At 47.2% G+C, this 19,324-nt stretch overlaps 9 non-coding genes across 9 annotated transcripts; all 9 read left to right on the plus strand.

Annotated features, from left to right (window-relative positions):
* Window positions 1-1,197: 1,197 nt before the first annotated feature.
* Window positions 1,198-1,269, plus strand: Trnat-agu (transfer RNA threonine (anticodon AGU)). The gene has a single exon. It is a non-coding gene; the product is annotated as a tRNA-Thr (tRNA).
* Window positions 1,270-8,018: 6,749 nt separating this feature from the next.
* Window positions 8,019-8,090, plus strand: Trnat-agu (transfer RNA threonine (anticodon AGU)). The gene has a single exon. It is a non-coding gene; the product is annotated as a tRNA-Thr (tRNA).
* A 1,473-nt stretch (window positions 8,091-9,563) lies between these two features.
* On the plus strand, window positions 9,564-9,635 carry Trnat-agu (transfer RNA threonine (anticodon AGU)). The gene has a single exon. It is a non-coding gene; the product is annotated as a tRNA-Thr (tRNA).
* A 1,465-nt stretch (window positions 9,636-11,100) lies between these two features.
* On the plus strand, window positions 11,101-11,172 carry Trnat-agu (transfer RNA threonine (anticodon AGU)). Its single transcript has one exon. It is a non-coding gene; the product is annotated as a tRNA-Thr (tRNA).
* Window positions 11,173-12,637: 1,465 nt separating this feature from the next.
* On the plus strand, window positions 12,638-12,709 carry Trnat-agu (transfer RNA threonine (anticodon AGU)). The gene has a single exon. It is a non-coding gene; the product is annotated as a tRNA-Thr (tRNA).
* A 1,450-nt stretch (window positions 12,710-14,159) lies between these two features.
* Window positions 14,160-14,231, plus strand: Trnat-agu (transfer RNA threonine (anticodon AGU)). The gene has a single exon. It is a non-coding gene; the product is annotated as a tRNA-Thr (tRNA).
* Window positions 14,232-15,687: 1,456 nt separating this feature from the next.
* On the plus strand, window positions 15,688-15,759 carry Trnat-agu (transfer RNA threonine (anticodon AGU)). Its single transcript has one exon. It is a non-coding gene; the product is annotated as a tRNA-Thr (tRNA).
* Window positions 15,760-17,215: 1,456 nt separating this feature from the next.
* Window positions 17,216-17,287, plus strand: Trnat-agu (transfer RNA threonine (anticodon AGU)). Its single transcript has one exon. It is a non-coding gene; the product is annotated as a tRNA-Thr (tRNA).
* A 1,471-nt stretch (window positions 17,288-18,758) lies between these two features.
* Window positions 18,759-18,830, plus strand: Trnat-agu (transfer RNA threonine (anticodon AGU)). The gene has a single exon. It is a non-coding gene; the product is annotated as a tRNA-Thr (tRNA).
* Window positions 18,831-19,324: the final 494 nt, after the last annotated feature.

Consider the following 19,324-nt stretch of genomic DNA (forward strand, 5'->3'; position numbering starts at 1 on the left):
GTCGCCGCCGCCACTTCTGCAGAAGTAGCAAATGGACATCGTAGCAAATGCGGCGAGGGACGCCCTGCCTTACATTTCCGAATGCACAAAGTGTGTGGTTTAGTTTCCCAGTCTATATTTGGTAGGTCTCGTAGCAGGTTGAATGTATCAAATGGGTGGGAAAGAGCAAGGGGCAGCGTCTGTGTAGAACGAAAACACAACTCCTCAGTGGTGTGAGCGTTTTGAGATGAGTCGTATATAAGTTCCACTTGTTTGTCAGTGACCGTGTGGCCTAATGGATAAGGCGTCGGACTTCGTATCCGAAGATTGCGTGTTTGATTCCTCTCTCGGTCGTGTTTTTCCAGATATGAAAAAGAAACATACCGTTTTAGTGCAGCACTTGAGCAGTACGAAACCGTGTGAACGTTGCTGTTGACCATTTTCTGCTTGGAGATGCTCTTGAGCTTGAAACACGCACAACAAGACCGGTGTTAACTAGCGAATTGGTTTGCATATTGCCGTCGCCGCGTGTTTTTGACTGGCACTTGCACATCTAAAATAACGTCGGAAAGTAACTCGTTCGGCTTATGAGTCACATCAAGTATGTGTGTTAATTTTGACGAAACTAGCTCTGCAGGTTGTCATGCAATTCTGTTACCTCTCAGAAATGATTATGAAATAAAAGTGAACTACGTGACGAGTGTGACGTTAGGAAAACATTAGGCAACATGGGGAGGTTCTGTATGGGACCAATCAACCCAAACGAGTACTGTGTGACGTGCTAACCGGCATATACTCACCGAGGCAGCGCGGCTAGCTCAGTCGGTAGAACATAAGGCTCTTAATCCCAGGGTCGTGGGTTGGAGCCCCACGTGGGGAGGAACGGAATTTTGTTCCTCTGCAGATGTAACTTACCGTTTTTCTGATTAACGTGATGTAATGGAAATAGCAACTTTAAACTTTGCCTACGTCTCCGTCAGTCGCAAGGAAACTGTATTTGAAGGTGAAGGTGATTTTGTAGACATGTGTGAAAGACATGTTCTGAAATGGAAGTGGTGTTATTTGGAGAGCACTTCCTTTACGTGTCAGATGTGTAGCCAAGCAGTAATGGGTCGCCATAGCTGCAAATATGAGACGGTAATATGAAGTGTTGTCAGCTGAAGTCTGATGATCCAGACGACCGTAAGGATGAAGTACGCAAAAGTACCGCTATACCGCGCCTCTTTAGCTCAGTGGCAGAGCACTGGTCTAGTAAACCAGGGGTCGTGAGTTCGATCCTCACAGGAGGCAGACGAATTTTGGATATCAGTTGCGCGTCGTGGCCTTATAGCAAACAGTATCTGGGATGACGAACAATTAGCGAGAGGCGTTTTATTAAGAATTACTCTCAGATGTGATTAAGGCGAATGGCGCAGATAAGGCATTTGCCAAACCGGTACAGCATAAGGTGGGACGGGACAGTCTGAAACATATTTTATAGATGTATTTCTCACATATCTCAGAGCCTTCCGCGGTCGTCGTCGTCGTCGTCGTCGTCGTCGTCGCCACTTCTGCAGAAGTAGCAAATGGACATCGTAGCAAATGCGGCGAGGGACGCCCTGCCTTACATTTCCGAATGCACAAAGTGTGTGGTTTAGTTTCCCAGTCTATATTTGGTAGGTCTCGTAGCAGGTTGAATGTATCAAATGGGTGGGAAAGAGCAAGGGGCAGCGTCTGTGTAGAACGAAAACACAACTCCTCAGTGGTGTGAGCGTTTTGAGATGAGTCGTATATAAGTTCCACTTGTTTGTCAGTGACCGTGTGGCCTAATGGATAAGGCGTCGGACTTCGTATCCGAAGATTGCGTGTTTGATTCCTCTCTCGGTCGTGTTTTTCCAGATCTGAAAAAGAAACATACCGTTTTAGTGTAGCACTTGAGCAGTACGAAACCGTGTGAATGTTGCTGTTGACCATTTTCTGCTTGGAGATGCTCTTCAGCTTAAAACACGCACAACAAGACCGGTGTTAACTAGCGAATTGGTTTGCATATTGCCGTCGCCGCGTGTTTTTGACTGGCACTTGCACATCTAAAATAACATCGGAAAGTAACTCGTTCGGCTTATGAGTCACATCAAGTATGTGTGTTAATTTTGACGAAACTAGCTCTGCAGGTTGTCATGCAATTCTGTTACCTCTCAGAAATGATTATGAAATAAAAGTGAACTACGTGACGAGTGTGACGTTAGGAAAACATTAGGCAACATGGGGAGGTTCTGTATGGGACCAATCAACCCAAACGAGTACTGTGTGACGTGCTAACCGGCATATACTCACCGAGGCAGCGCGGCTAGCTCAGTCAGTCGAGGCGCGGCCGTCGTGCAGGTCGGACGTGCCTGGAGCGTTGTTTACGTGCTCAGCTGCGGCCTGCGGTGCGGCACGTGGTGAGTCGAGGGCCGTTGCGGCGCGCAAGCATCTTGTTTGTAACGAATAGAACCTAACATGGATCACCCAGAGCGGAAAGATACTTTGAAGTTTATGTTTGATGGAAGTTTTTCTCGACCGAAATATTACGAAGTCGAACGATTTCTCGATGAAGACGTAAAATTGCCTCCCACCGATATCATTGGTATCCATTTGTCTATTGTCAGTAGCACAGTTTATATCAAATTGCGTGACCCAGAATTGTGCGACAAAATCATCGATTCATGTGGCGGTACCTATAAATTTCGACACAGTGACGGGAATGTTGGTGAGGTGACTGTTGTCCACGCTGGTCTTGGTATTCGTACCGTCAGGATTTTCGAGTTGCCTTTTGAAATCTCGGCTGAACAAATTAATGCTTTTATTAAGTCCTACGGCAAAATTATCAGTAACATTGCCGAAAAGTGGGCCCCGTTCCATAAGTACCCTGTTTTGAACGGTGTGCGTCAAATTAAGATCGAATTGCAACGGCATATTCCGTCCTACCTAACGATTTGTGGATATAGGGCGATAATCATATATGAGGGACAGCCTCGTACATGTTCAGGCTGTAATTCCACGGGACACGTCCGGGCACAGTGCATCCAACGACGTGTAACGCAGCTGCCTGCGGGTGAACTGGGCCCTCCCCCGCAACCGACAATATTACCGACTACTCATGTAGCGGCGGTCCGTGCAAATACACCCACTGCGTCGGCTGCGGAAGTCGGACTTAGTGTGGCCGATGTTACGAATGACGGAGATGTACCTATGGAAATCTCTACCGCTCAGGAAGCTTTGCCGGTCGCTGGCTTACCTGCCGCGGTGCCCCGTGACGCCTCACGTGAGGAAGCCAGGGTTGACGTTGTGGAGGCGGCCACTACCGCCACTGACAGCCAGCAAGAGACAGAGACTCTTCCTCTTCCTTTAAAGAATGCGGAAGCCTCTGTCAGTGGGTCCTCCCCGAAAAAGCACAAGAAACGTCGGATCGCTCGTCCGGCGGCAGCTCAATCGGCACCTCCCTTGCGTGAAAAGGCCAAACACGCGGGCCGCATGATCTGCGATGACACTTCGGGGACCGAAGATTGTCTTCCGTCGTTGGCCTCACCCATGAATATTGACGATGATGTATCCAACCTTGACACGGGGAGGGCACATATTAGTGCACCACCGCGGACGGCCCAAGTTGCAGATGTGCAGGGTGACGGCCCGCAATGTGGTTCCGGAACTGCTGCAGCAGGCGCGACGACGGCTGTGTCTGTCGATAATTGGGCGGATGATATTGAAGATATGACTGGCAATCCCGAGCGTGAAGAACCGATGGCAACTGGTGATACGCTGCTTACGTCTCGGCGCAATGCAGCGTCCACGGACGGCGACGTCTAGACTTATACGACCTCCGAAGCGGACGACTGTTGAAGGGATAAAAATCGTACCTGTTTTCATCTGCAGATGACCACTCATCCCACATCGCTCCGTTCACGACAATCCTATAAGATTTCTACCATAAATGTTAACCGCATTGTCTCTCAAGCAAAAATCCACAGCCTTCGACATTATTTACGGGCCGCTGATATAGATATTCTGTTCGTACAGGAAGCACTGACTCCACTCCTAGCCGACGTCCCCGGTTATGACGCCATTGTCAATATAGGGACGGAGGCAGGTACGATCATTCTGTATCGGGAAGGCATTGAATGTTCTTGTTTGTCCATGTTACCTACCGGACGAGGCATTGCCGCACAGTTCCATGATGTACTCCTTCTTAATGTGTACGCCCCTTCCGGTTCCAACGCGCGAGCGGCGAGGAGGGAGTTTTACACGGGAGAGATAGCGAATCTAATCACCGACTTGCGTCTGCGTATTATTATGGGTGGTGACTTTAACTGCGTATTGCGCCGCACCGATCAAACGCCGAACTTTAACTTTAGCCAGGAACTGCTAACACTGGTTACAGAATTGCAGTCAGTCGACACGTGGGCGACCTTACACCCAGATGAAGTTGCCTTTACTCACTTTACGCAGACATCTTCCAGCAGGTTAGATCGCATATATGTGCAACGCGGTCTTTTAGCCGACGTGGGAACTTGCGAATATTGGCCCGTTAATTTCAGTGACCATATCGCTTACCACATCGTCTTTAATCACTCACCGCAGAAAGTTTATAGAGGCTTCGGACGATGGCAACTCAACTGTCGCCTCTTACAAGACGCCACTTTAGAGCGTGAGATCCGGTCAGTTTGGCACTCCGTAACATCAAGCAGGCCCACGTATTCCACGTGGATTGATTGGTGGACGCTTCATGCAAAGGGGAAACTCATTACTTGCATCAAGCACCACGCCCGGATTCGTGCTCGCGGTGAGAAGGAAATCACTGAATTCTATTTCTGTGCCCTGCGAGAATTGTACCGGGATTATCATCAGGTGCCTAATAACATCACGCACGTACGCAGACTCCAAACCAAGATTACATCCTTGACGGCCTGCACCGCCGTCGGTCACCAGATTCGAGCACGTGACTCCACAAACTTGCCGCAACAGCAGACGTCAGTCCATCATATCGTCCAACAGTTACGTGCAGCGCGTAGGAAACTTATTCATAAGTTGCAGGATGCAGACGGTGCTTGTTATACCCTACAGCGAGACATCAAAAACCATGTTACCAACCACTTTGCTGCACTTTACACCTGTGCTGGTGTACCACATGAGAAAGTGCGAGAATGGTATCATTCTGGACCCCCGCCGTACCGCATTACCGACGACCTCAATCGGGACCTGCTTGCTCCCTTTACCAAAGAAGAACTGAAGGATGCCCTGCTTGCTGCGCCACGAAATAAATCTCCGGGCACGGACGGGCTCTCTGTCGAGTTTTACGTCAAATACTGGCCTATATTAGGGGACGAACTCACAGAGATGTACAATGAAGTACTACGTGGGATTGCTCTACCCCCAGCCTTCACAGAGGGGTTAACTGTTTTAATACCTAAGACGCCGACGCCGACCACCACCAAAGATCTGCGGCCCATTACTCTGCTCAATGCCGACTTTAAGCTTCTGACGCGCGCCCTCAATGCCCGATTACGGCAGCTGTTACCCTATCTTCTGGGACCATACCAAATGAGTGCGATCCGTGGTCGGTCGCTGTCCACCATTTTGGCGCTATATCGGGATCTCGTCTCCCTCACCTGGGCCACCCGCACTCCTATGGCCATAGCATTTCTTGACTTCGATAAGGCTTACGATCGAGCTGACTATCACTATCTCAGCGGCGTGATGGAATCAATGGGCTTCAGTCTTAATTTTATCCACCTCATCAACAACTGTATCAGTGGTACCCGTACGCGCTTCCTGATCAATAATACATTGACGGAGTACGTCCAGCTCTCACGGGATATCAAGCAAGGCTGTCCACTTTCAACGACGCTCTATGCGATCCTCATGGAACCCTTGTTGCGCCATCTACATCATAGCCTCCCTGGATTCCAGTTTTATGGTATCAAGTCTGTGGTCCAAGCTTACGCAGACGATGTCAGCGTGCTTCTTAACGACGTTCGCGATGTCACCGCAGCGAAACGCATTCTTGAGGAATTCCAAAGAGATAGTGGTGCCATGTTAAACGTCAATAAATCCGCCGCCTTAACGCTTGGTCAAGAACGACCTATCACAGGCGACGCTTGGCTGCCCTGTGTACAGACTAGAAAACACCTTGGTCTCTACGTTACGGCCCGGCCTCTGGACATGTCTCACAAAAATTGGATAACCAAAATTCAGGCGATAAAAGCACTCCTGCGCGACCAGAACATGCGACACCTCGATCATCTGCAGCGAGCCTTTTTCGTCAACTCTGATGCCCTCTCTAAATTACAATTTGTTGCCGCCGTCCTACCTATGCCACCCACAGTAGCAAGATCACTCCTAGCGGCGGCCGCCTGGTACGTCTGGAAGCTCAATATTTTTAAGGTTTCCTTCACCACGACAGCACTGCCATGCGATATGGGAGGCCTTGGCTTGAAAAACCCCGGCATTCATGCCCTAGCCCTGTATCTGAAACGCTCATGGCAGATACTCACCGCCAGCGAGGACACCGTCACGAAGCGGCTCTATCAACTGTCCCGCCCCCGCAATATATCTCCGCCTGTGGACATTGGCCACGTCGGCCCGCACTTTCAGCATATAGCACTGTATTACCTTGAAAGTAGCTATCTCGACGACGAGCTTTTCAAGAAGCCGACGGTAAAACTGTACCGCCACTTACTTCGGCCGTCACTGCCTGGCCCCTTGGAAAAGAAGTATCCGGCTTGCAATTGGTCCCTCGTTTGGGCTAACATCCATAATCCAACGCTTCCGACAGATGTCCGCTCCAAATGGTATGACGTGGTCGCTGACACTATTCCGACGAAAGAAAAGCGGCACAGGATTAATCTTGCACCCAGTCCCTACTGCGACTTGTGCCACATGGTTGAGACTATTGCACATCTGTTTGTCTGCAAGGATCAAGTGCACATCTGGAATTGGACGCGCAAAAAACTCGCTGTGCTCAACCGGACTGCGCCTCATGCGATTCAGATCCACGACATTCTGCGCCCGGACTACCGACTCTTCCCTGCAGCCAAACATAACAGCTACCTATGGCTTATGGGACATTTTATCCACTATATTCTGTCCGGCAGCGCGCCTAATGTCTTAGATTTTCAAGTATATCTCTCACACCAACACTGGCGCACAACCAACCAATATGGGCACCGGTATCAGTCAACATTTCAAAATTTTCCTCACATCGTCCTTGAGATGAAGTAGGACGTGGATAACATGAATATCTGTTATAACAATTCGTTTTTCCTGTACTATAGTCAAGGTTATACTCACTGCAAAGACTTCCATTTGTCTCATTGTGATTCTGAATAAAGCAACGTATGAGATCAAGAATATGTCCTTCCCAGGATCAGTTATTTCTACGACATATTAAATTTGGTGTATTTTGAATGAAACAAAAGCGCAAAACAGACAGCAGAAACGAGCAAAGAAGATTGATAGAAAACAAACGAATATACAAATTACAACGAACAAAAAAAAAAAAAAACTAAAAAAAAAACAAAAAAAAAAAACAAATGGATAAGGCGTCGGACTTTAATAAAAAAAAAACAAAAAAAAAAGTTGGTAGAGCGTCACACTCTTAATCCAAGGGTTAATTAGAAGAAAAAAAGTCGGTAGAACATAAGGCTCTTAATCCCAGGGTCGTGGGTTCGAGCCCCACGTGGGGAGGAACGGAATTTTGTTCCTCTGCAGATGTAACTTACCGTTTTTCTGATTAACGTGATGTAATGGAAATAGCAACTTTAAACTTTGCCTACGTCTCCGTCAGTCGCTACGAAACTGTATTTGAAGGTGAAGGTGATTTTGTAGACATGTGTGAAAGACATGTTCTGAAATGCAAGTGGTGTTATTTGGAGAGCACTTCCTTTACGTGTCAGATGTGTAGGCAAGCAGTAATGGGTCGCCATAGCTGCAAATATTAGACGGTAATATGAAGTGTTGTCAGCTGAAGTCTGATGATCCAGACGACCGTAAGGATGAAGTACGCAAAAGTACCGCTAGGCCGCGCCTCTTTAGCTCAGTGGCAGAGCACTGGTCTAGTAAACCAGGGGTCGTGAGTTCGATCCTCACAGGAGGCAGACGAATTTTGGATATCAGTTGCGCGTCGTGGCCTTATAGCAAACAGTATCTGGGATGACTAACAATTAGCGAGAGGCGTTTTATTAAGAATTACTCTCAGATGTGATTAAGGCGAATGGCGCAGATAAAGCATTTGCCAAAGCGGTACAGCATAAGGTGGGATGGGACAGTCTGAAATATATTTTATAGATGTATTTCTCACATATCTCAGAGCCGTCGTCGTCGTCGTCGTCGTCGTCGTCGTCGTCGTCGTCGTCGTCGTCGTCGTCGTCGTCGCCGCCGCCGCCACTTCTGCAGAAGTAGCAAATGGACATCGTAGCAAATGCGGCGAGGGACGCCCTGCCTTACATTTCCGAATGCACAAAGTGTGTGGTTTAGTTTCCCAGTCTATATTTGGTAGGTCTCGTAGCAGGTTGAATGTATCAAATGGGTGGGAAAGAGCAAGGGGCAGCGTCTGTGTAGAACGAAAACACAACTCCTCAGTGGTGTGAGCGTTTTGAGATGAGTCGTATATAAGTTCCACTTGTTTGTCAGTGACCGTGTGGCCTAATGGATAAGGCGTCGGACTTCGTATCCGAAGATTGCGTGTTTGATTCCTCTCTCGGTCGTGTTTTTCCAGATATGAAAAAGAAACATACCGTTTTAGTGCAGCACTTGAGCAGTACGAAACCGTGTGAACGTTGCTGTTGACCATTTTCTGCTTGGAGATGCTCTTGAGCTTGAAACACGCACAACAAGACCGGTGTTAACTAGCGAATTGGTTTGCATATTGCCGTCGCCGCGTGTTTTTGACTGGCACTTGCACATCTAAAATAACGTCGGAAAGTAACTCGTTCGGCTTATGAGTCACATCAAGTATGTGTGTTAATTTTGACGAAACTAGCTCTGCAGGTTGTCATGCAATTCTGTTACCTCTCAGAAATGATTATGAAATAAAAGTGAACTACGTGACGAGTGTGACGTTAGGAAAACATTAGGCAACATGGGGAGGTTCTGTATGGGACCAATCAACCCAAACGAGTACTGTGTGACGTGCTAACCGGCATATACTCACCGAGGCAGCGCGGCTAGCTCAGTCGGTAGAACATAAGGCTCTTAATCCCAGGGTCGTGGGTTGGAGCCCCACGTGGGGAGGAACGGAATTTTGTTCCTCTGCAGATGTAACTTACCGTTTTTCTGATTAACGTGATGTAATGGAAATAGCAACTTTAAACTTTGATTACGTCTCCGTCATTTGCTACGAAACTGTATTTGAAGGTGAAGGTGATTTTGTAGACATGTGTGAAAGACATGTTCTGAAATGCAAGTGGTGTTATTTGGAGAGCACTTCCTTTACGTGTCAGATGTGTAGGCAAGCAGTAATGGGTCGCCATAGCTGCAAATATTAGACGGTAATATGAAGTGTTGTCAGCTGAAGTCTGATGATCCAGACGACCGTAAGGATGAAGTACGCAAAAGTACCGCTGGGCCGCGCCTCTTTAGCTCAGTGGCAGAGCACTGGTCTAGTAAACCAGGGGTCGTGAGTTCGATCCTCACAGGAGGCAGACGAATTTTGGATATCAGTTGCGCGTCGTGGCCTTATAGCAAACAGTATCTGGGATGACTAACAATTAGCGAGAGGCGTTTTATTAAGAATTACTCTCAGATGTGATTAAGGCGAATGGCGCAGATAAAGCATTTGCCAAAGCGGTACAGCATAAGGTGGGATGGGACAGTCTGAAATATATTTTATAGATGTATTTCTCACATATCTCAGAGCCTTCCGCGGTTGTCGTCGTCGTCGTCGTCGTCGTCGTCGTCGTCGTCATCGTCGTCGCCGCCGCCACTTCTGCAGAAGTAGCAAATGGACATCGTAGCAAATGCGGCGAGGGACGCCCTGCCTTACATTTCCGAATGCACAAAGTGTGTGGTTTAGTTTCCCAGTCTATATTTGGTAGGTCTCGTAGCAGGTTGAATGTATCAAATGGGTGGGAAAGAGCAAGGGGCAGCGTCTGTGTAGAACGAAAACACAACTCCTCAGTGGTGTGAGCGTTTTGAGATGAGTCGTATATAAGTTCCACTTGTTTGTCAGTGACCGTGTGGCCTAATGGATAAGGCGTCGGACTTCGTATCCGAAGATTGCGTGTTTGATTCCTCTCTCGGTCGTGTTTTTCCAGATATGAAAAAGAAACATACCGTTTTAGTGCAGCACTTGAGCAGTACGAAACCGTGTGAACGTTGCTGTTGACCATTTTCTGCTTGGAGATGCTCTTGAGCTTGAAACACGCACAACAAGACCGGTGTTAACTAGCGAATTGGTTTGCATATTGCCGTCGCCGCGTGTTTTTGACTGGCACTTGCACATCTAAAATAACGTCGGAAAGTAACTCGTTCGGCTTATGAGTCACATCAAGTATGTGTGTTAATTTTGACGAAACTAGCTCTGCAGGTTGTCATGCAATTCTGTTACCTCTCAGAAATGATTATGAAATAAAAGTGAACTACGTGACGAGTGTGACGTTAGGAAAACATTAGGCAACATGGGGAGGTTCTGTATGGGACCAATCAACCCAAACGAGTACTGTGTGACGTGCTAACCGGCATATACTCACCGAGGCAGCGCGGCTAGCTCAGTCGGTAGAACATAAGGCTCTTAATCCCAGGGTCGTGGGTTCGAGCCCCACGTGGGGAGGAACGGAATTTTGTTCCTCTGCAGATGTAACTTACCGTTTTTCTGATTAACGTGATGTAATGGAAATAGCAACTTTAAACTTTGCCTACGTCTCCGTCAGTCGCTACGAAACTGTATTTGAAGGTGAAGGTGATTTTGTAGACATGTGTGAAAGACATGTTCTGAAATGCAAGTGGTGTTATTTGGAGAGCACTTCCTTTACGTGTCAGATGTGTAGGCAAGCAGTAATGGGTCGCCATAGCTGCAAATATTAGACGGTAATATGAAGTGTTGTCAGCTGAAGTCTGATGATCCAGACGACCGTAAGGATGAAGTACGCAAAAGTACCGCTAGGCCGCGCCTCTTTAGCTCAGTGGCAGAGCACTGGTCTAGTAAACCAGGGGTCGTGAGTTCGATCCTCACAGGAGGCAGACGAATTTTGGATATCAGTTGCGCGTCGTGGCCTTATAGCAAACAGTATCTGGGATGACTAACAATTAGCGAGAGGCGTTTTATTAAGAATTACTCTCAGATGTGATTAAGGCGAATGGCGCAGATAAAGCATTTGCCAAAGCGGTACAGCATAAGGTGGGATGGGACAGTCTGAAATATATTTTATAGATGTATTTCTCACATATCTCAGAGCCTTCCGCGGTTGTCGTCGTCGTCGTCGTCGTCGTCGTCGTCGTCGTCGTCGTCGTCGCCGCCGCCACTTCTGCAGAAGTAGCAAATGGACATCGTAGCAAATGCGGCGAGGGACGCCCTGCCTTACATTTCCGAATGCACAAAGTGTGTGGTTTAGTTTCCCAGTCTATATTTGGTAGGTCTCGTAGCAGGTTGAATGTATCAAATGGGTGGGAAAGAGCAAGGGGCAGCGTCTGTGTAGAACGAAAACACAACTCCTCAGTGGTGTGAGCGTTTTGAGATGAGTCGTATATAAGTTCCACTTGTTTGTCAGTGACCGTGTGGCCTAATGGATAAGGCGTCGGACTTCGTATCCGAAGATTGCGTGTTTGATTCCTCTCTCGGTCGTGTTTTTCCAGATATGAAAAAGAAACATACCGTTTTAGTGCAGCACTTGAGCAGTACGAAACCGTGTGAACGTTGCTGTTGACCATTTTCTGCTTGGAGATGCTCTTGAGCTTGAAACACGCACAACAAGACCGGTGTTAACTAGCGAATTGGTTTGCATATTGCCGTCGCCGCGTGTTTTTGACTGGCACTTGCACATCTAAAATAACGTCGGAAAGTAACTCGTTCGGCTTATGAGTCACATCAAGTATGTATGTTAATTTTGACGAAACTAGCTCTGCAGGTTGTCATGCAATTCTGTTACCTCTCAGAAATGATTATGAAATAAAAGTGAACTACGTGACGAGTGTGACGTTAGGAAAACATTAGGCAACATGGGGAGGTTCTGTATGGGACCAATCAACCCAAACGAGTACTGTGTGACGTGCTAACCGGCATATACTCACCGAGGCAGTGCGGCTAGCTCAGTCGGTAGAACATAAGGCTCTTAATCCCAGGGTCGTGGGTTGGAGCCCCACGTGGGGAGGAACGGAATTTTGTTCCTCTGCAGATGTAACTTACCGTTTTTCTGATTAACGTGATGTAATGGAAATAGCAACTTTAAACTTTGCCTACGTCTCCGTCATTCGCTACGAAACTGTATTTGAAGGTGAAGGTGATTTTGTAGACATGTGTGAAAGACATGTTCTGAAATGCAAGTGGTGTTATTTGGAGAGCACTTCCTTTACGTGTCAGATGTGTAGGCAAGCAGTAATGGGTCGCCATAGCTGCAAATATTAGACGGTAATATGAAGTGTTGTCAGCTGAAGTCTGATGATCCAGACGACCGTAAGGATGAAGTACGCAAAAGTACCGCTAGGCCGCGCCTCTTTAGCTCAGTGGCAGAGCACTGGTCTAGTAAACCAGGGGTCGTGAGTTCGATCCTCACAGGAGGCAGACGAATTTTGGATATCAGTTGCGCGTCGTGGCCTTATAGCAAACAGTATCTGGGATGACTAACAATTAGCGAGAGGCGTTTTATTAAGAATTACTCTCAGATGTGATTAAGGCGAATGGCGCAGATAAAGCATTTGCCAAAGCGGTACAGCATAAGGTGGGATGGGACAGTCTGAAATATATTTTATAGATGTATTTCTCACATATCTCAGAGCCTTCCGCGGTTGTCGTCGTCGTCGTCGTCGTCATCGTCGTCGCCGCCGCCACTTCTGCAGAAGTAGCAAATGGACATCGTAGCAAATGCGGCGAGGGACGCCCTGCCTTACATTTCCGAATGCACAAAGTGTGTGGTTTAGTTTCCCAGTCTATATTTGGTAGGTCTCGTAGCAGGTTGAATGTATCAAATGGGTGGGAAAGAGCAAGGGGCAGCGTCTGTGTAGAACGAAAACACAACTCCTCAGTGGTGTGAGCGTTTTGAGATGAGTCGTATATAAGTTCCACTTGTTTGTCAGTGACCGTGTGGCCTAATGGATAAGGCGTCGGACTTCGTATCCGAAGATTGCGTGTTTGATTCCTCTCTCGGTCGTGTTTTTCCAGATATGAAAAAGAAACATACCGTTTTAGTGCAGCACTTGAGCAGTACGAAACCGTGTGAACGTTGCTGTTGACCATTTTCTGCTTGGAGATGCTCTTGAGCTTGAAACACGCACAACAAGACCGGTGTTAACTAGCGAATTGGTTTGCATATTGCCGTCGCCGCGTGTTTTTGACTGGCACTTGCACATCTAAAATAACGTCGGAAAGTAACTCGTTCGGCTTATGAGTCACATCAAGTATGTGTGTTAATTTTGACGAAACTAGCTCTGCAGGTTGTCATGCAATTCTGTTACCTCTCAGAAATGATTATGAAATAAAAGTGAACTACGTGACGAGTGTGACGTTAGGAAAACATTAGGCAACATGGGGAGGTTCTGTATGGGACCAATCAACCCAAACGAGTACTGTGTGACGTGCTAACCGGCATATACTCACCGAGGCAGCGCGGCTAGCTCAGTCGGTAGAACATAAGGCTCTTAATCCCAGGGTCGTGGGTTGGAGCCCCACGTGGGGAGGAACGGAATTTTGTTCCTCTGCAGATGTAACTTACCGTTTTTCTGATTAACGTGATGTAATGGAAATAGCAACTTTAAACTTTGCCTACGTCTCCGTCAGTCGCTACGAAACTGTATTTGAAGGTGAAGGTGATTTTGTAGACATGTGTGAAAGACATGTTCTGAAATGCAAGTGGTGTTATTTGGAGAGCACTTCCTTTACGTGTCAGATGTGTAGGCAAGCAGTAATGGGTCGCCATAGCTGCAAATATTAGACGGTAATATGAAGTGTTGTCAGCTGAAGTCTGATGATCCAGACGACCGTAAGGATGAAGTACGCAAAAGTACCGCTAGGCCGCGCCTCTTTAGCTCAGTGGCAGAGCACTGGTCTAGTAAACCAGGGGTCGTGAGTTCGATCCTCACAGGAGGCAGACGAATTTTGGATATCAGTTGCGCGTCGTGGCCTTATAGCAAACAGTATCTGGGATGACTAACAATTAGCGAGAGGCGTTTTATTAAGAATTACTCTCAGATGTGATTAAGGCGAATGGCGCAGATAAAGCATTTGCCAAAGCGGTACAGCATAAGGTGGGATGGGACAGTCTGAAATATATTTTATAGATGTATTTCTCACATATCTCAGAGCCTTCCGCGGTTGTCGTCGTCGTCGTCGTCGTCGTCGTCGTCGTCGCCGCCGCCGCCACTTCTGCAGAAGTAGCAAATGGACATCGTAGCAAATGCGGCGAGGGACGCCTTGCCTTACATTTCCGAATGCACAAAGTGTGTGGTTTAGTTTCCCAGTCTATATTTGGTAGGTCTCGTAGCAGGTTGAATGTATCAAATGGGTGGGAAAGAGCAAGGGGCAGCGTCTGTGTAGAACGAAAACACAACTCCTCAGTGGTGTGAGCGTTTTGAGATGAGTCGTATATAAGTTCCACTTGTTTGTCAGTGACCGTGTGGCCTAATGGATAAGGCGTCGGACTTCGTATCCGAAGATTGCGTGTTTGATTCCTCTCTCGGTCGTGTTTTTCCAGATATGAAAAAGAAACATACCGTTTTAGTGCAGCACTTGAGCAGTACGAAACCGTGTGAACGTTGCTGTTGACCATTTTCTGCTTGGAGATGCTCTTGAGCTTGAAACACGCACAACAAGACCGGTGTTAACTAGCGAATTGGTTTGCATATTGCCGTCGCCGCGTGTTTTTGACTGGCACTTGCACATCTAAAATAACGTCGGAAAGTAACTCGTTCGGCTTATGAGTCACATCAAGTATGTGTGTTAATTTTGACGAAACTAGCTCTGCAGGTTGTCATGCAATTCTGTTACCTCTCAGAAATGATTATGAAATAAAAGTGAACTACGTGACGAGTGTGACGTTAGGAAAACATTAGGCAACATGGGGAGGTTCTGTATGGGACCAATCAACCCAAACGAGTACTGTGTGACGTGCTAACCGGCATATACTCACCGAGGCAGCGCGGCTAGCTCAGTCGGTAGAACATAAGGCTCTTAATCCCAGGGTCGTGGGTTGGAGCCCCACGTGGGGAGGAACGGAATTTTGTTCCTCTGCAGATGTAACTTACCGTTTTTCTGATTAACGTGATGTAATGGAAATAGCAACTTTAAACTTTGCCTACGTCTCCGTCAGTCGCTACGAAACTGTATTTGAAGGTGAAGGTGATTTTGTAGACATGTGTGAAAGACATGTTCTGAAATGCAAGTGGTGTTATTTGGAGAGCACTTCCTTTACGTGTCAGATGTGTAGGCAAGCAGTAATGGGTCGCCATAGCTGCAAATATTAGACGGTAATATGAAGTGTTGTCAGCTGAAGTCTGATGATCCAGACGACCGTAAGGATGAAGTACGCAAAAGTACCGCTAGGCCGCGCCTCTTTAGCTCAGTGGCAGAGCACTGGTCTAGTAAACCAGGGGTCGTGAGTTCGATCCTCACAGGAGGCAGACGAATTTTGGATATCAGTTGCGCGTCGTGGCCTTATAGCAAACAGTATCTGGGATGACTAACAATTAGCGAGAGGCGTTTTATTAAGAATTACTCTCAGATGTGATTAAGGCGAATGGCGCAGATAAAGCATTTGCCAAAGCGGTACAGCATAAGGTGGGATGGGACAGTCTGAAATATATTTTATAGATGTATTTCTCACATATCTCAGAGCCTTCCGCGGTTGTCGTCGTCGTCGTCGTCGTCGTCGTCGTCGTCGTCGCCGCCACCACTTCTGCAGAAGTAGCAAATGGACATCGTAGCAAATGCGGCGAGGGACGCCTTGCCTTACATTTCCGAATGCACAAAGTGTGTGGTTTAGTTTCCCAGTCTATATTTGGTAGGTCTCGTAGCAGGTTGAATGTATCAAATGGGTGGGAAAGAGCAAGGGGCAGCGTCTGTGTAGAACGAAAACACAACTCCTCAGTGGTGTGAGCGTTTTGAGATGAGTCGTATATAAGTTCCACTTGTTTGTCAGTGACCGTGTGGCCTAATGGATAAGGCGTCGGACTTCGTATCCGAAGATTGCGTGTTTGATTCCTCTCTCGGTCGTGTTTTTCCAGATATGAAAAAGAAACATACCGTTTTAGTGCAGCACTTGAGCAGTACGAAACCGTGTGAACGTTGCTGTTGACCATTTTCTGCTTGGAGATGCTCTTCAGCTTAAAACACGCACAACAAGACCGGTGTTAACTAGCGAATTGGTTTGCATATTGCCGTCGCCGCGTGTTTTTGACTGGCACTTGCACATCTAAAATAACGTCGGAAAGTAACTCGTTCGGCTTATGAGTCACATCAAGTATGTGTGTTAATTTTGACGAAACTAGCTCTGCAGGTTGTCATGCAATTCTGTTACCTCTCAGAAATGATTATGAAATAAAAGTGAACTACGTGACGAGTGTGACGTTAGGAAAACATTAGGCAACATGGGGAGGTTCTGTATGGGACCAATCAACCCAAACGAGTACTGTGTGACGTGCTAACCGGCATATACTCACCGAGGCAGCGCGGCTAGCTCAGTCGGTAGAACATAAGGCTTTTAATCCCAGGGTCGTGGGTTGGAGCCCCACGTGGGGAGGAACGGAATTTTGTTCCTCTGCAGATGTAACTTACCGTTTTTCTGATTAACGTGATGTAATGGAAATAGCAACTTTAAACTTTGCCTACGTCTCCGTCAGTCGCTACGAAACTGTATTTGAAGGTGAAGGTGATTTTGTAGACATGTGTGAAAGACATGTTCTGAAATGCAAGTGGTGTTATTTGGAGAGCACTTCCTTTACGTGTCAGATGTGTAGGCAAGCAGTAATGGGTCGCCATAGCTGCAAATATTAGACGGTAATATGAAGTGTTGTCAGCTGAAGTCTGATGATCCAGACGACCGTAAGGATGAAGTACGCAAAAGTACCGCTAGGCCGCGCCTCTTTAGCTCAGTGGCAGAGCACTGGTCTAGTAAACCAGGGGTCGTGAGTTCGATCCTCACAGGAGGCAGACGAATTTTGGATATCAGTTGCGCGTCGTGGCCTTATAGCAAACAGTATCTGGGATGACTAACAATTAGCGAGAGGCGTTTTATTAAGAATTACTCTCAGATGTGATTAAGGCGAATGGCGCAGATAAAGCATTTGCCAAAGCGGTACAGCATAAGGTGGGATGGGACAGTCTGAAATATATTTTATAGATGTATTTCTCACATATCTCAGAGCCTTCCGCGGTTGTCGTCGTCGTCGTCGTCGTCGTCGTCGTCGTCGTCGTCGTCATCGTCGTCGCCGCCGCCACTTCTGCAGAAGTAGCAAATGGACATCGTAGCAAATGCGGCGAGGGACGCCCTGCCTTACATTTCCGAGTGCACAAAGTGTGTGGTTTAGTTTCCCAGTCTATATTTGGTAGGTCTCGTAGCAGGTTGAATGTATCAAATGGGTGGGAAAGAGCAAGGGGCAGCGTCTGTGTAGAACGAAAACACAACTCCTCAGTGGTGTGAGCGTTTTGAGATGAGTCGTATATAAGTTCCACTTGTTTGTCAGTGACCGTGTGGCCTAATGGATAAGGCGTCGGACTTCGAATCCGAAGATTGCGTGTTTGTTTCCTCTCTCGGTCGTGTTTTTCCAGATATGAAAAAGAAACATACCGTTTTAGTGCAGCACTTGAGCAGTACGAAACCGTGTGAACGTTGCTGTTGACCATTTTCTGCTTGGAGATGCTCTTGAGCTTGAAACACGCACAACAAGACCGGTGTTAACTAGCGAATTGGTTTGCATATTGCCGTCGCCACGTGTTTTTGACTGGCACTTGCACATCTAAAATAACGTCGGAAAGTAACTCGTTCGGCTTATGAGTCACATCAAGTATGTGTGTTAATTTTGACGAAACTAGCTCTGCAGGTTGTCATGCAATTCTGTTACCTCTCAGAAATGATTATGAAATAAAAGTGAACTACGTGACGAGTGTGACGTTAGGAAAACATTAGGCAACATGGGGAGGTTCTGTATGGGACCAATCAACCCAAACGAGTACTGTGTGACGTGCTAACCGGCATATACTCACCGAGGCAGCGCGGCTAGCTCAGTCGGTAGAACATAAGGCTCTTAATCCCAGGGTCGTGGGTTGGAGCCCCACGTGGGGAGGAACGGAATTTTGTTCCTCTGCAGATGTAACTTACCGTTTTTCTGATTAACGTGATGTAATGGAAATAGCAACTTTAAACTTTGCCTACGTCTCCGTCAGTCGCTACGAAACTGTATTTGAAGGTGAAGGCGATTTTGTAGACATGTGTGAAAGACATGTTCTGAAATGCAAGTGGTGTTATTTGGAGAGCACTTCCTTTACGTGTCAGATGTGTAGGCAAGCAGTAATGGGTCGCCATAGCTGCAAATATTAGACGGTAATATGAAGTGTTGTCAGCTGAAGTCTGATGATCCAGACGACCGTAAGGATGAAGTACGCAAAAGTACCGCTAGGCCGCGCCTCTTTAGCTCAGTGGCAGAGCACTGGTCTAGTAAACCAGGGGTCGTGAGTTCGATCCTCACAGGAGGCAGACGAATTTTGGATATCAGTTGCGCGTCGTGGCCTTATAGCAAACAGTATCTGGGATGACTAACAATTAGCGAGAGGCGTTTTATTAAGAATTACTCTCAGATGTGATTAAGGCGAATGGCGCAGATAAAGCATTTGCCAAAGCGGTACAGCATAAGGTGGGATGGGACAGTCTGAAATATATTTTATAGATGTATTTCTCACATATCTCAGAGCCTTCCGCGGTTGTCGTCGTCGTCGTCGTCGTCGTCGTCATCGTCGTCGCCGCCGCCACTTCTGCAGAAGTAGCAAATGGACATCGTAGCAAATGCGGCGAGGGACGCCCTGCCTTACATTTCCGAATGCACAAAGTGTGTGGTTTAGTTTCCCAGTCTATATTTGGTAGGTCTCGTAGCAGGTTGAATGTATCAAATGGGTGGGAAAGAGCAAGGGGCAGCGTCTGTGTAGAACGAAAACACAACTCCTCAGTGGTGTGAGCGTTTTGAGATGAGTCGT

This window comes from Schistocerca gregaria, chromosome 4, assembly GCF_023897955.1.
Source record: "Schistocerca gregaria isolate iqSchGreg1 chromosome 4, iqSchGreg1.2, whole genome shotgun sequence".
In the NCBI taxonomy this organism is placed as follows: domain Eukaryota; kingdom Metazoa; phylum Arthropoda; class Insecta; order Orthoptera; family Acrididae; genus Schistocerca; species Schistocerca gregaria.